Genomic DNA, 15211 nt, shown 5'->3' on the forward strand with positions numbered 1-15211 from the left:
CTTATCAGCAAGAGGCGGGTACATATTCCTCTGTGGATGGGCCTCTGACTGTCAATCTCAGAGGAAAGTGGCCATAATCAAGCCAGCTCTGAAGAGGGGTCTGTAAACAAACACATACAGTGTGTCTGCTGCTTTGTTCTAGCATGACAAACTGGGGAAACTAGGTCACATACAGAGGAAGAATCGGAAACTTCATAACCTGACTCCACTCTCTCTCCAACCCCTTTTATTACCTCCAGTAGTGAGGGTCGTGCATTTGGTAAACTGGCAGGTGAGATCTTAGTGTATATTATGGGTTTCAGTTTTAAACAATACTGAATATTAATAAACAACAGCTGCAGGATATTTGGTCACACCATGAATGTGCAGACTGTGTAAAAGCCTGTTTCTGGTTGAGGGGTTGCTCAGCCTTTGGTACACACTTTAATCTCTCTGGCTGGAATACAGACACATCCTTAGTGCACACCTTTAATCCCAAACAAGGAAGGTAAAGTCATTTTGTAGAAGGAAGCACACATGTTTGAAAGTTATGTCTAATTGATTGGTAGACACAGTGACAAATCAGAGAAAGATTTGACAGAATAGGATATGTTCAACTCTCATGAGAAGAGGAAAGGAAAGGTACTTAAGAGAGGGAAGAGAAGAGAAGAGAAAGAGGAGGGAGGGAGAGGGAGAGGGAGAAGGGGAGGGAGAGGGGGAGGGAGAGGGGGAGGGAGAGGGGAAAAGAGAGAGAGAGAGAGAGAGAGAGAGAGAGAGAGAGAGAGAGAGAGAGAGAGAAGGAGAGAGCGTGAGAGCGCGAGCGCAGTTTTATTGGAAAAGTTGTACAGAGACATGTGGAAGAGAGAACAAGCTAGATACAGGTAAAGACAGAATGAGCCAGAGAAGGAGGAGCCAGAAGATTAGAATATATTGTCAAAGTTAATATGAGACCAAACAGCAATTCAGGAGAAACTGAGAGAAGCCAGACTGAAGCACTCAGCTTGCAGAGGAGTTTGAGTCAGAACAGCTGAGTTAGACCAGCCAGCCAGAGATCAGAAAGAGCCAGGAAGGGGTGAGCTTATTCAGCAGCAAGTCTCAGAGGCTGGCAACATAGATTAGATTGTATGGAGGCTACAAGCTTCCAGGACTAGGCCGACTGAGGCAGTACACTCAGAGAGGACAGGAGACTAGGATACCTTTTACAATCAGCTGAGCACAAAGCTTTGTGGCACGATAAAGATGTATTTATAGAGCAGCAGAGATTTGATAGGGCAGAGTGATGCCGCCATGAGCTGAATTTCTCAGCCAATTGGTTAAAAAGGCTGGCCTTGACTTTTTATTTTCTGCTTTTGTAGGGCAGCGTCTATCCTGTGGAGTTGAAGAAAATCAGTGAAGGGGTGGGTGAGATAGCCCAGTATGTAAAGCTATTTGCCACGAAGCCTAGCTATCTGAGTTTGATGCCCAAGACTCTCAAGGTAGAGAGAGAAATGGCAATCCTTGGCAGTTTGCGACTTCCACACATGGGAGCACACACCCACACCCATACACACTCACACAATAAGTACAATAAAAATAAACAAGAAGATCAGTGGAGATGTACGCTAGGGTCCCTGCTCATGGCACTGCTCCATGCACTAAACGCAGCATGAGTTATTAGGAGCCATCTTGTCGGTCATTTGAGTATAGGAAGTTTACAGCATGTTACTTTTGAATTGTATTTTGAAGAGATGAGTTAGACAAGCTGACACAGCGATCCCTCCATTAGTTTGTCAAGATTTTAGAAGTTCAATTAAAGTAATAATAAAGTAAAAATAGTAATTATGATTAAAATGAAATGGTTATAGCCAACATTAGTATTTACATAAAGAAACATGACCTCATTTTTAATAAAGGAGGGGGAAAAAGGAAATGAAGTCAGCAGTAAGGTAGATGCTGATTGCTCTCCCCCCTCATCCCATGTTCTCTTCTATTCCAGTCTTCTCAAGAAGAGAATACACATACCTGGAGAATATAGCATACATTCCTGTCAGGGGTCTTCCTCTATTGTTTTTCACCATATTTTTTTTAATACATGGTTTCTTCCTGAACTTGAATCTTTAGGTTCCACTACTGGCCAGATGGCAACAAGTTTTCACCTGTCTCTGCTCTCTCGGTGTAGTGTCACAGACACATGCTGCTGTGTCTCTTTTATGTGCCCCCTGAAGACCCACTCTGGTGTTTGGTTTTAGGCAATAAGCATGTCTTATATCTCTAACTTAAAATACTCACAATGAGTTTAATATTTCTGAGATGACCATTCTCTTCTATCTACATAGAGAAATATACCTCCTCTCCCTGAATTCTTCTATCTACATAGAGAAATATACCTCCTCTCCCTGAATTCTTCTATCTTAATTAACAGTCCTTTGGGTGAATGGATAAACATACAAAACAAAACAAGTTAATTATTTAGATATTTAGATATACCTATATATTGCAACATGGTAATAATATAGATTAAAAACTTTCCAGCCACAATCTAGGTCATTAGTACTTTTCATGATCAAGGCTGTTGCAGTTGTTTGCAATGGCCTGTGTCCCAGGCTACACTGGGTCATGAAGAGGGAGGGCTACGGTCTTAGGGAATGAGCAGGAAAGATTAGCATTAGAGGAATTGATACGTCATTGCCAATTATTTAAACTACATAGACAGATAAAAGCTGATAAAATAACATAAAATAAAAAAATAGAATATCATGAGCCTATGAATAAGAAACATGATTTAGTTTAATCACTATATAATGTAGTTCAACAGGATTCTCAATTGAGCCATTTCATTATTTGCTCCCTCCTATTTTTTGATTGATTGTCCCCAGGGTCTGCCAACTTTGAATCTGCTATCCACAGAATTCCCCACAAGACCTGCTACTTGTTCAAAAGTGTGCTGCATGAAGGGAAACTGATCCAGATTCTAGCTGAGGAGCTGGGAGGTATCATCATGGGATGAAAGAAAAATCAGGTGAATAAAGTTTTAGAAACAGAGTCTTTTAGGGGTGGGGAGGAGAAGCCAAGAAGCTTACGAAAAGTAGCAAACCAGAAGTGATGCTGAGGTGCAACACGAGTGGTGACTGAGGCTAGACCCCATTATAGAGCACGATCTGAGGTTTCGTTAATGGTCACAGGTTAACAGCCCATCAAGATATGGAAGAAACTTCAGGCATAAAGCATCCTGGCATCAGACTAGATTTACACCCAGTTACACATCAAAGCCTTGAAACAGGAACTTCAGAACCCACTTACAATTGCTGAGGGGAGATTGGTGATTTATCTTAGTCCAGAGTATGTCTTTCCACACAAAAGCATTCTGGCCACACAAACACCACCACCCACAAATAAAGCCTGGTGTGTACTTGGAAGAGAAAGTCTTAAGCAAAATATGTGTCAGTTTCCAAAGCTGTCACAGATAAGAATCAAAACCTTTGACACGACACGGGGAGAAAGGAGCTCCTAGGGGCCATCTGACTGATGGGTCCTTGTGGGGAAAGAGCAGCAGCCCCTCCCTGGCCCCAGCACCAGAGCTCCCTGGATGTAGCTTCTGCTGCCGAGCAAGAGAGCAAGGAGGACATGACTCCGCTCCATCTGCTGCCTGGCACTTCGCTTTGGAGCCTTATCTTGCCGTGTGAATCTGCTCGAGCCCTGGCACTTGCTCCAACTTTTTCCCAGCTCTGCTGCTTGGCCTTTTTTTTTTTTTTTTTTTAACCAGAACAGATTCTGCTGTGGCAGTGACGGCCATTGGTGTATGCTTTGGAAGCCATTTTAACATTTATTTCCTGAACATGTTAATGCTCAGGACTGAATAACCCCAATTGGTTAGTCTCTCACTTATGATAGAAATTTCTCAGTGAGCCCAGTTTTGGCTGAGAACTTGTTAATTTCTAAAATTTTACTACTTCTCACCAACTGTCCCCTTAACCTTTTAGTTTTTGTGGGCCGACTATGGTACAAGGGTATACAGCTGACCCAGTGGGTTGCCAATTCAAAGAAAACAACATGAAAAATTGTCAACTGATTTGAGACTGGGCAAGCAATAGCAATATCTTATGATTCCACAGATGAAGTAAGCAGGGTGTACACTGCCATGGTCAAAGAGAAGGGAAAAAAGTCCAAAGCCACAGCTATGATTTTAATAGAGTGAATGGTATTTGAAGTGGAGTTGGGGCTGTTTACATGTTAGCTTAGAGCTGCAGCAAGACTGTGCTAATTACAATGATTTGTCTCAAAGGTTTGACTCGACAGTCACAGAACTGTGGTGCAGCTCTGTGCAGAGCTCTTCAGCCTCTTCTATCACCAGGTAATTATCCAATTACTTGAACACAAATGGGTGAAGAACTTGTCAGTGTAACTTCATCAGAACTACATGAGAACACTGAAAGTACTTAGCTGTCTGTCCGTCTCTTTCTCTCTGTGTCTCTGTCTCTGTCTTTCTCTCTCTCTGACAGTCTCACTATGTAGGAGAGGTGTAACTTGAGACTCTCCTGAATAGTATTATTGGTATGCACTGGACATCTAGGCCTAAGCTATCTTCCCTTTAAATAAAAAGAACATTCTATTGATTTTGTAGTGTGTGTGCTTTCATTATGATTTCTCTCAAAAATTTTATTGTAAAAATGTGTAAATATAAAACGTTGACTTTTTATAGAGAACTCATATGTAAATATCACCATGGTCTGGCATGGTCATTTCTGTTTTTTCTTTAAATATATGAACATTTGTAATCCATCAATCTATCAATTTATTGGTAAATCTGTTTCAGACAGCAGTATATTTTACATCTAACTACTTTAGCTTATATATCATTAGTTTGAATATTTGTTTTTCAAAAATGAAATTAATTATCAGTGGAGAGGGGCTGGGCCAATGCCTCAGTTGATCAAGTGCTTGCTGTACCAACAGAGGACCTGATTTGGGATTCCCAGTGTACAGGTGACCTGGCCTGTAATTCCCACACTGGAGGGTGGAGGGAGACTGCAGAATGAGAGAAGCATCCTCACTGTTTTCTGGCCCTTCTTTCAGCCCGTGGTTTCTATTTCATCGACCCTCTTCTCAGTCTCCCCCACTAGCCAGGGTGGCTTACAGGGTGCTTTACAGCATTTGCTGTTTCACATCACCCAAAGAGAGGCACCTGCCATGTGAGAGTACACAATGCCCACACAATTGGAATGCCTGGCTGTGCAAGGCACCTGCACTGCTGTGGGAAAGGGAGATCACCTGAGTTCTTTATTTGTATCTACAGCTGCAAGGTTGTCACTGAAGATGGGCTCCACAGATGCACCCTTGGTATTACGTGGCATATTTATTTTATGTCAGACTCACTTTCAGGCATTTTGCATATTCCTTTAACCTCCTTGCTCAGTTTCATGATACAGGTGTATTTATCCCATACTGTAAATGAAGAAGCCCTGAGGCACGGATGAGTGGTGAGTATTCGGAACTGGAAAGAACATTCTTTCCTAGAGCAGTGTACTTAGTTACTACATGGACAGGCTTCTCATGGTGTCCATAGATACTGTAACTCTAACATACAGGTATTGGCTCTGCACTCTGGTCTTCTGATGACCTTCCTGTCCTCACAGGATAATCATTAACTCAGCTCTTGTATAGCATGAACTTATTATGACTGTCACAGCCACCATTTACTGAGTGCTTGCCATGTGCCAGATCTCGGTCTAAGTATTTAATGTATACTTAATCTCTCTAACAACACTCTGAGGTAGGAAAGGAAACCTAGGCTTCCAATAAAAGATTGAGCATTAAAAGAATAGATTCCATCCAAAGGTTGTCTCCCTCTGCTAGATGACTAACCAGAATGCTTTTAGCTTCAGTCTTAGACTATAGCTCCCTTGAAGGCAGGGATCATGTCTTACATCTGTTTAGTCTGTTATATTTTAAATGTATTCATTCTATGGACTGGGAGAAGTGCTTGTTTTGATGGATACAAGTAACGTCTCACATAGCTTGGCCCAGCTCAGTGTGAAGACACGGGGGAACTCTCATTACTGTGTCTTTAGGAAATTTACTGATGCTTTCCAGTTGTCCTTTATCTAAAAAGGAAATATAACAGATTACAGGGACTGTTACAGATCTAAAAAAGTATTTATATAGTTTCTGTTACATAATAGATAATAAATGAGTTTCCTAGTACCTCTTTCAAATCTCCCTCCCTCACCCTTCTTTCTCTCTCTCTCTCTCTCTCTCTCTCTTTCTTTCTTTCTTTCTTTCTTTCTTTTTTTTCCTTCCCTCCTTCCTCCCTCCCTCCCTTCCTTATCATTTCTCTATATAGCAGAGATGGAGTTTTGAGTTTCTTAGACAAAGACTTTATTTTAGACATAAGTTTAAATATGAACTTTAACACAAAGGTGGGTGCTTAGGGGAAGCATAATGCATACCTGGGTGTGAGGGCAGGCTCCCTAAGACAGAGTCCATATCTTAATAATTGCTATACATATAATTTTGGTAATAATTGAGGTTATATCCTAAAGGACTTATAAGGACTTTTTTTTTCAATTTTTAGTAGTGAGATGGTGGAGTAGCTCTACAGGCCGAGAAGGAGTGAAAGCATGCTTACTATATGAGGTCACACGGGTTTTTTTATTATTATAAATGACTTTATAGGAAACCAGAAGAGACTGCACTCTGCACACATCTCTGACGCCAGAGGAAAACACCAAACGCCATCTGGAACCCTGGTGCACGGAGGCTCCCAGAAAGGGCGGCGCAGATCTTCCTGGTTGCTGACGCCTCGGAGAGCTCGTAGGTAGCACCCCACGAGCAAACTTGAGCCTCGGGACCACAGGTAAGACCAACTTTTCTGCTGCAAGTGACCTGCCTGGTGAACACCAGACACAAGCCCACAGGAACAGCTGAAGGCCTGTAGATAGGAAAAACTACACGCCCGAAAGCAGAACACTCTGTTCCCCATAACTGGCTGAAAGAAAACAGGAAAACAGGTATACAGCACTCCTGACACACAGGCTTATAGGACAGTCTAGCCACTGTCAGAAATAGCAGAACAAAGTAACACTAGAGATAATCTGATGGCGAGAGGCAAGCGCAGGAACCCAAGCAACAGAAACCAGGACTACATGGCATCATCGGAGCCCAATTCTCCCACCAAAGCAAACACGGAATATCCAAACACACCAGAAAAGCAAGATCTAGTTTCTTTTTTTTTTTATAAATCATTTTATTTATTTGCATCCCAATTATTGTCCAACTCCCTGTCCCCTCTCCCAGAGTTCTTTGTCCCACTCCCCCTTCCCTTTGCCTTTGAGAGAATGGCCCCTATCCCCCATCATCTCCCTTCTCTATGGGATTAGTGGCATCCTCTCCCACTAGAGCCAAACAAGGCAGGCAGTCCTCTGGAACATATGTGCTGGGGGCCTCAGACCAGCGCATGTATGTCCTTTGGTTGGTGGCTTAGGCTCTGGGAGCTCCCAGGGACCCGCCAGATAAGTTGACCCTGTTGGTCTTCCTATGGGGTTTCCATCCCTTCAGTTCCTTCAATCCTTTGCCTAACTCTTCCATAGGGATCCATGACCTCAGTCCATTGCTTGGCTGTGAGTAACTGTCTCAGACAGCTGCTGGTAGAGCCTCTCAGAGGACAGCCATGCATCAACAAGGCACAAGATCTAGTTTCAAAATCATATTTGATCATGATGCTGGAGGACTTCAAGAAAGATGGGAAGAACTCCCTTAGAGAACAAGTAGAAGCCTACAGAGAGGAATCGCAAAAATCCCTGAAAGAATTCCAGGAAATCATAAATAAACAAGTAGAAGCCCATAGAGAGGAATCACAAAAATCCCTGAAAGAATTCCAGGAAAACACAATCAAACAAGTTGAAGGAATTAAAAATGGAAATAGAAGCAATCAAGAAAGAACACATGGAAACAACCCTGGATATACAAAACCAAAAGAAGAGACAAGGAGCTGTAGATAGGAGCTTCACCAACAGAATACAAGAGATAGAAAAGAGAATCTCAGGAGCAGAAGATTCCATAGAAATCATTGACTCAACTGTCAAAGATAATGTAAAGCGGAAAAAGCTACTGGTCCAAAACATACAGGAAATCCAGGACTCAATGAGAAGATCAAACCTAAGGATAATAGGTATAGAAGAGAGCTTCCAGGGACTAAGCCACTACCTAAAGACTATACATGGACTGACCCTGGACTCTGACCCCATAGGTAGCAATGAATATCCTAGTAAGAGCACCAGTGGAAGGGGAAGCCCTGGGTCCTGCTAAGACTGAACCCCCAGTGAACTAGTCTATGGGGGGAGGGCGGCAATGGTGGGAGGGTTGGGAGGGGAACACCCATAAGGAAGGGGAGGGGGGAGGGGGATGTTTGCCCGGAAACCGGGAAAGGGAATAACACTCGAAATGTATATAAGAAATACTCAAGTTAATAAAAAAAAAAAAAAAAAAAAAAAAAAAAAAAAAAAAAGAAGAGAGTGAAGACTGCCAGCTCAAAGGACCAGTAAATATCTTCAACAAAATCATAGAAGAAAACTTCCCTAACCTAAAAAAAGAGATACCCATAGGCATACAAGAAGCCTACAGAACTCCAAATAGATTGGACCAGAAAAGAAACACCTCCCGTCACATAATTGTCAAAACACCAAACGCACAAAATAAAGAAAGAATATTAAAAGCAGTAAGGGAAAAAGGTCAAGTAACATATAAATGCAGACCTATCAGAATCACACCAGACTTTTCGCCAGAAACTATGAAAGCCAGAAGATCCTGGACAGATGTCATACAGACCCTAAGAGAACACAAATGCCAGCCCAGGTTACTGTATCCTGCAAAACTCTCAATTAACATAGATGGAGAAACCAAGATATTCCATGACAAAACCAAATTTACACAATATCTTTCTACAAATCCAGCACTACAAAGTATAATAAATGGTAAAGCCTAACATAAGGGGGCAAGCTATACCCTAGAAGAAGCAAGAAACTAATCGTCTTGGCAACAAAACAAAGAGAAGAAAAGCACACAAACATAACCTCATATCCAAATATGAATATAACAGGAAGCAATAATCACTATTCCTTAATATCTCTCAACATCAATGGACTCAACTCCCCAATAAAAAGACATAGATTAACAAACTGGATACGCAACGAGGACCCTGCATTCTGCTGCCTACAGGAAACACACCTCAGAGACAAAGACAGACACTACCTCAGAGTGAAAGGCTGGAAAACAACTTTCCAAGCAAATGGTCGGAAGAAGCAAGCTGGAGTAGCCATTCTAATATCAAATAAAATCAATTTCCAACTAAAAGTCATCAAAAAAGATAAGGAAGGACACTTCATATTCATCAAAGGAAAAATCCACCAAGATGAACTCTCAATCCTAAATATCTATGCCCCAAATACAAGGGCACCTACATACGTAAAGAAACCTTACTAAAGCTCAAAAGACACATTGCACCTCACACAATAATAGTAGGAAACTTCAACACGCCACTCTCATCAATGGATAGATCATGGAAACAGAAATTAAACAGAGTCGTAGACAGACTAAGAGAAGTCATGAGCCAAATGGTCTTAACGGATATTTATAGAACATTCTACCCTAAAGCAAAGGGATATACCTCCTTCTCAGCTCCTCATGGTACTTTCTCCAAAATTGACCATATAATTGGTCAAAAATTGGGCCTCAACAGGTACAGAAAGGTAGAAATAATCCCATGCGTGCTATCGGACCACCACGGCCTAAAACTGGTCTTCAATAACACTAAGGGAAGAATGTCCACATATACGTGGAAATTGAACAATGCTCTACTCAATGATAACCTGGTCAAGGAAGAAATAAAGAAAGAAATTAAAAACTTTTAAGAATTTAATGAAAACGAAGGTACAACATACCCAAACTTATGGGACACAATGAAAGCTGTGCTAAGAGGAAAACTCATAGCGCTGAGTGCCTGCAGAAAGAAACAGGAAAGAGCATATGTCAGCAGCTTGACAGCACACCTAAAAGCTCTAGAACAAAAAGAAGCAAATACACCCAGGAGGAGTAGAAGGCAGGAAATAATCAAACTCAGAGCTGAAATCAACCAAGTAGAAACAAAAAGGACCATAGAAAGAATCAACAGAACCAAAAGTTGGTTCTTTGAGAAAATCAACAAGATAGATTAAACCCTTAGCCAGAGAGGACACAGAGAGTGTATCCAAATTAACGAAATCAGAAATGAAAAAGGAGACATAACTACAGATTCAGAGGAAATTCAAAAAATCATCAGATCTTACTATAAAAGCCTATATTCAACAAAACTTGAAAATCTGCAGGAAATGGACAATTTCCTAGACAGATACCAGGTACCGAAGTTAAATCAGGAACAGATAAACCAGTTAAACAACCCCATAACTCCTAAGGAAATAGAAGCAGCATTAAAGGTCTCCCAACCAAAAAGAGCCCAGGTCCAGACGGGTTTAGTGCAGAATTCTATCAGACCTTAATAGAAGACCTCGTACCAATATTATCCAAACTATTCCACAAAATTGAAACAGATGGAGCACTACCGAATTCCTTCTATGAAGCCACAATTACTCTTATACCTAAACCACACAAAGACACAACAAAGAAAGAGAACTTCAGACCAATTTCCCTTATGAATATCGACGCAAAAATACTCAATAAAATTCTGGCAAACCAAATCCAAGAGCACATCAAAACAATCATCCACCATGATCAAGTAGGCTTCATCCCAGGCATGCAGGGATGGTTTAATATACGGAAAACCATCAACGTGATCCATTATATAAACAAACTGAAAGGACAAAACCACATGACCATTTCATTAGATGCTGAGAAAGCATTTGACAAAATTCAACACCTCTTCATGATAAAAGTCCTGGAAAGAATAGGAATTCAAGGCCCATACCTAAACATAGTAAAAGCCATATACAGCAAACCAGTTGCTAACATTAAACTAAATGGAGAGAAACTTGAAGCAATCCCACTAAAATCAGGGACTAGACAAGGCTCCCCACTCTTTCCCTACTTATTCAATATAGTTCTTGAAGTTCTAGCCAGAGCAATCAGACAACAAAAGGAGGTCAAGGGGATACAGATCGGAAAAGAAGAAGTCAAAATATCACTATTTGCAGATGATATGATAGTATATTTAAGTGATCCCAAAAGTTCCACCAGAGAACTACTAAAGCTGATAAACAACTTCAGCAAAGTGGCTGGGTATAAAATTAACTCAAATAAATCAGTAGCCTTCCTCTACACAAAAGAGAAACAAGCCGAGAATGAAATTAGGGAAACGACACCCTTCATAATAGACCCAAATAATATAAAGTACCTCGGTGTGACTTTAACCAAGCAAGTAAAAGATCTGTACAATAAGAACTTCAAGACACTGAAGAAAGAAATTAAAGAAGTCCTCAGAAGATGGAAAGATCTCCCATGCTCACGGATTGGCAGGATTAATATAATAAAAATGGCCATTTTACCAAAAGCAATCTACAGATTCAATGCAATCCCCATCAAAATACCAATCCAATTCTTCAAAGAGTTAGACAGAACAATTTGCAAATTCATCTGGAATAACAAAAAACCCAGGATAGCTAAAACTATCCTCAACAATAAAAGGACTTCAGGGGGAATCACTATTCCTGAACTCAAGCAGTATTACAGAGCAATAGTGATAAAAACTGCACGGTATTAGTACAGAGACAGACAGATAGACCGATGGAACAGAATTGAAGACCCAGAAATGAACCCACACACCTATGGTCACTTGATTTTTGACAAAGGAGCCAAAACCATCCAATGGAAAAAAAGATAGCATTTTCAGCAAATGGTGCTGGTTCAACTGGAGGTCAACATGTAGAAGAATGCAGATTGATCCATGCTCATCACCCTGTACAAAGCTTAAGTCCAAGTGGATCAAGGACCTCCATATCAAACCAGATACACTCAAACTAATAGAAGAAAAACTAGGGAAGCATCTGGAACACATGGGCACTGGAAAAAATTTCCTGAAGAAAAACTAATGGCTTATGCTCTAAGATCAAGAATCGACAAATGGGATCTCATAAAACTGCAAAGCTTCTGTAAGGCAAAGGACACTGTGGTTAGGACAAAACGGCAACCAACAGATTGGGAAAAGATCTTTACCAATCCTACAACAGATAGAGGCCTTATATCCAAAATATACAAAGAACTCAAGAAGTTAGACCGCAGGGAGACAAATAACCCTATTAAAAATGGGGTTCAGAGCTAAACAAAGAATTCACAGCTGAGGAATGCCGAATGGCTGAGAAACACCTAAAGAAATGTTCAACATCTTTAGTCATAAGGGAAATGCAAATCAAAACAACCCTGAGATTTCACCTCACACCAGTGAGAATGGCCAAGATCAAAAACTCAGGTGACAGCAGATGCTGGCGAGGATGTGGAGAAAGAGGAACACTCCTCTATTGTTGGTGGGATTGCAGACTGGTACAACCATTCTGGAAATCAGTCTGGAGGTTCCTCAGAAAATTGGACATTGAACTGCCTAAGGATCCAGCTATACCTCTCTTGCGCATATACCCACAAGATTCCCCAACATATAAAAAAGACACGTGCTCCACTATGTTCATTGCAGCCTTATTTATAATAGCCAGAAGCTGGAAAGAACCCAGATGCCCTTCAACAGAGGAATGGATACAGAAAATGTGGTACATCTACACAATGGAATATTACTCAGCTATCAAAAACAACGACTTTATGAAATTCGTAGGCAAATGGTTGGAACTGGAAAACATCATCCTGAGTGAGCTATACCCAATCACAGAAAGACATACATGGTATTCACTCATTGATAAGTGGCTATTAGCCCAAATGCTTGAATTACCCTAGATACCTAGAGCAAATGAAACTCAAGACGGATGATCAAAATGTGAATGCTTCACTCCTTCTTTAAAAGGGGAACAAGAATACCCTTGGCAGGGAAGAGAGAGGCAAAGATTAAAACAGAGACTGAAGGAACACCCATTCAGAGCCTGCCCCACATGTGGCCCATACATATACAGCCACCCAATTAGACAAGATGGATGAAGCAAAGAAGTGTAGACCGACAGGAGCCGGATGTAGATCGCTCCTGAGAGACACAGCCAGAATACAGCAAATACAGAGGCGAATGCCAGCAGCAATCCACTGAACTGAGAATAGGACCCCCGTTGAAGGAATCAGAGAAAGAACTGGAAGAGCTTGAAGGGGCTCGAGACCCCATATGTACAACAATGCTAAGCAACCAGAGCTTCCAGGGACTAAGCCACTACCTAAAGACTATACATGGACTGACCCTGGACTCTGACCCCATAGGTAGCAATGAATATCCTAGTAAGAGCACCAGTGGAAGGGGAAGCCCTGGGTCCTGCTAAGACTGAACCCCCAGTGAACTAGATTGTTGAGGGGAGGGCGGCAAGGGGGGGAGGATGGGGAGGGGAACACCCATAAAGAAGGGGAGGGGGGAGGGGGATGTTTGCCCGGAAACCGGGAAAGGGAATAACACTCGAAATGTATATAAGAAATACTCAAGTTAATAAAAAAAAAAAAGAAGAAAAAAAATAAATGAGTTTACAGTCTGACTTGAGAGATATATGGAAAATTGCAGATTTTATAGCTGGGTAATACTACACTTTTGGGCCTTATGCATTTTTTTTCTATTTTAATACTTTCTTGAAATATCTTTATATAAAAGGATACTTTATATAAAAGCATACTGTCTGTATGTAGGCAATCTTTCTAACAAATTTTGATATTGTGTTAACATTCTTGATTCTCTGGTGAATGACTTACCTTTAAGAGGGATCCTTTCATTTTCTGTGTCACTTAAGTTTCCCTATCTTTCCTGACCAGTCCCTGCTTTTTCTCATCATCGCCTGCACCAAGTCAACTGAGCTCTACTTAGAGAGACTTTATTTCTTATTTTATTCAGTAACATTATTCCAGATCCTCCTACTGTTACCTCACAAGTGCTAGGATTACAGGTACATGATACCTGGATTTTTTTTCTTTTTTTGAGACACAATCTTACTTAATGGTTGTCCTGGAACTTATTATGTAGCCCATAGTGGTCTTAAACACAGCACCTTCCTCCTTTAGCCTCTCAAGTATCTGGATTATAACCACCAATTTTAGCAAATGTTTTGGAAAAATATTTACAGGTGTTTGTGTTTGTTTTCATGTGCTCTATTTAATCTAAATTTCTCCTCAAACTCAGCTACAGTGAGAAATATCAGATTTTAAAGGAGAAAATTCCATCTAAGCTAGAAAAGTAGCTCTTCTGCCTCTCTATTCAAGTAGCAGTTGGTGTCATATTAAATAATGTTTGGTTAGACTGAGTGTTCTCCAGCTGAGAATCAAGAATATTAACACAATATCAAATATGTCAGAAAGATTGCCTACATACAGACAGTATGCTTTTATATAAAGTATCCTTTTATATAAAGATATTTCAAGAAAGTATTAAAGTAGAGTGTTCACATCATCATCCTTGGGACCTGCAATATGGAACCTAGCACAGTAGAGAGTAACTGAGGTCACACATGGAATTCAGGTACAAATCACATGGCCCTAAGTTAGGAAGATGATTCTGGTATAGCTGGGTGGGTCCTCTCTGGTCACACGAGTTCTGAAACTAATGGAGGCAGGAGAGGACCAGGGGCAGCAGGAGGACAAGTCAGTCAGCACTATTGGCTTTGATGCCGTGGAAAGAGGTGCAAGCTAAGGAATATACAGCCTCCAGCCTACAAGAGCATAGCAATGAGTCCTTCCCTGCACACACCAGAAGGCACATAGACCAGCTAGCCTTTTGATTTTAACCTCATAACATTAATTTTGGTCTTTTGCTTTCTACATACGGAAGGACAACTATGTATTGTTTAAGCAGTTAAGCTTATGATAATTTTGCCATAGTGGTGGTAGGAGACTAATCTAGTACTTAAGTAGTGCCACAATTTACATAAACATGGTTTTACGAAGTGATGGTGTAAATAACAGTGGGTATTGATTGCCTTGGGTAGAGAAGTCAAGATGAAATACACCAACTTTATAGTACATGCTCATAGTTAGAAACAATGTTTGCTTTAGTCACTAGAGATGTTTTATTTAAAAACATGGTAAGTAGTCAGAGAATTTTATTTATAGCATAAGAGGTGTATTTTATTTTATTTACTATTTTTTT

The 15211-nt window shown here is 40.8% G+C and overlaps 1 protein-coding gene across 7 annotated transcripts in view; it reads right to left on the reverse strand.

The window, feature by feature from the left end:
• Elp4 (elongator acetyltransferase complex subunit 4) overlaps window positions 1-15211 on the reverse strand; it is a 222944-nt gene that overhangs the window by 43918 nt on the left and 163815 nt on the right. Inside the window, exon 10 of one of the 7 annotated variants that reach the window (XM_039105871.2) lies at window positions 1-15211. This exon is cut by the window's left edge and continues 18717 nt beyond it; it is cut by the window's right edge and continues 23102 nt beyond it. The exons of the other annotated variants lie outside the window; for them this stretch is intronic. The gene's annotated coding sequence lies outside the window, so the exon portion shown is untranslated. 7 annotated transcript variants of the gene reach the window in all.

The sequence above is a fragment of the Rattus norvegicus genome, chromosome 3 (assembly GCF_036323735.1).
Source record: "Rattus norvegicus strain BN/NHsdMcwi chromosome 3, GRCr8, whole genome shotgun sequence".
Taxonomy (NCBI): domain Eukaryota; kingdom Metazoa; phylum Chordata; class Mammalia; order Rodentia; family Muridae; genus Rattus; species Rattus norvegicus.